Below are 1,024 nucleotides of genomic sequence, written 5' to 3'. Positions count from 1 at the left end.
GCCGCCCCGCAGAGAGGCGTCTCTAGCTCAGTCGTGACGAAGTGACTCGGTGCGGGACTTGCGGCCCTGGTGGGCCCGGCAGAGCGCACGGGGAAAGCGGGGAGGGAACGGCCTTATGGGAAAACTACTGGAGCGTCGGGAGACCTCGACGAAGCCCAAAAGTTTCCAGAGCTCAGGAAACGAGAACGCTCAGACAGAATTCAGTCATTCCAGATTGCACAAGGGAGATACATTCCATTACAGCTCCCTGGTGGTCTAGTGGCTAGGATTCGGCGCTTTCACCGCCGCGGCCCGGGTTCGATTCCCGGTCAGGGAAGCCCTTTTGCACCATCTTGGCATCCTCAAAGGACCAGATGCAGAGAAGCCGCCGAGGGCAAATAATGGTGGGCTGCTTCTCAGGACACGCCTCTCTTGCTTAGCTCGTGTCACTCGTCAACCGCACAAGTGACTTTCCGGAGCTTCTGAGCATGTTGCACAGGCTTACACAACTGCGCAGAGACGCCAATCCATGTGGAGCTGCACCCGAGAACCCCACGCTTCTTGCCGCTGCCTGAGCGCCCAATGACTAAGAGAGAGAGGCCAAGTCAAGTCGTGGTGGCCTTTGTGAGCACCCTGGAGACGGCCGGACAGCTGAGTCTCCTCGGCATTTGGCAGAGGCCGCTGGAGGCGATACCCGCGAGGGTGGGAGGGGGTTGGGCGGCGGCTAAGGTCCTCAAGGGCTGTCCCCTTTGTAGAGTGAGCGGCGTAGGGAAGTGACGTTAACTGACCCAACAGAGGCAGCATGTGAAGTATGCACAAATGGAAAACTGGTACCGGACCAGAAGCAGAAGGTAGGGGTGAAAATCAACACCGGAACCTCAAAACGATGGTATACAGTCAATTCCACAATTTCTACACTCTACCAAGCACGTGCGCACGTTTTTCCTTTTCCATTCAATACTCCCAGTAGGTGTTCGGATAAGTACTACACTGTGAGCCAAGAGGAGAGCCAGAGTCAGGGAGGCGACGAGGACTGATTTCACCG

At 56.9% G+C, this 1,024-nt stretch overlaps 1 non-coding gene across 1 annotated transcript; it reads left to right on the top strand.

The window, feature by feature from the left end:
• Positions 1-244: 244 nt before the first annotated feature.
• On the top strand, positions 245-316 carry TRNAE-UUC. Its single transcript has one exon. It is a non-coding gene; the product is annotated as a tRNA-Glu (tRNA).
• The last annotated feature ends 708 nt before the right edge of the window (positions 317-1,024 follow it).

The sequence above is a fragment of the Propithecus coquereli genome, unplaced genomic scaffold, assembly GCF_000956105.1.
Source record: "Propithecus coquereli isolate 6110/MARCELLA unplaced genomic scaffold, Pcoq_1.0 Scaffold59, whole genome shotgun sequence".
In the NCBI taxonomy this organism is placed as follows: Eukaryota; Metazoa; Chordata; class Mammalia; order Primates; family Indriidae; genus Propithecus; species Propithecus coquereli.
The sequence above is the reverse complement of the archived record's forward strand: the minus strand, read 5'-3'. Positions and strand labels throughout refer to the sequence as shown.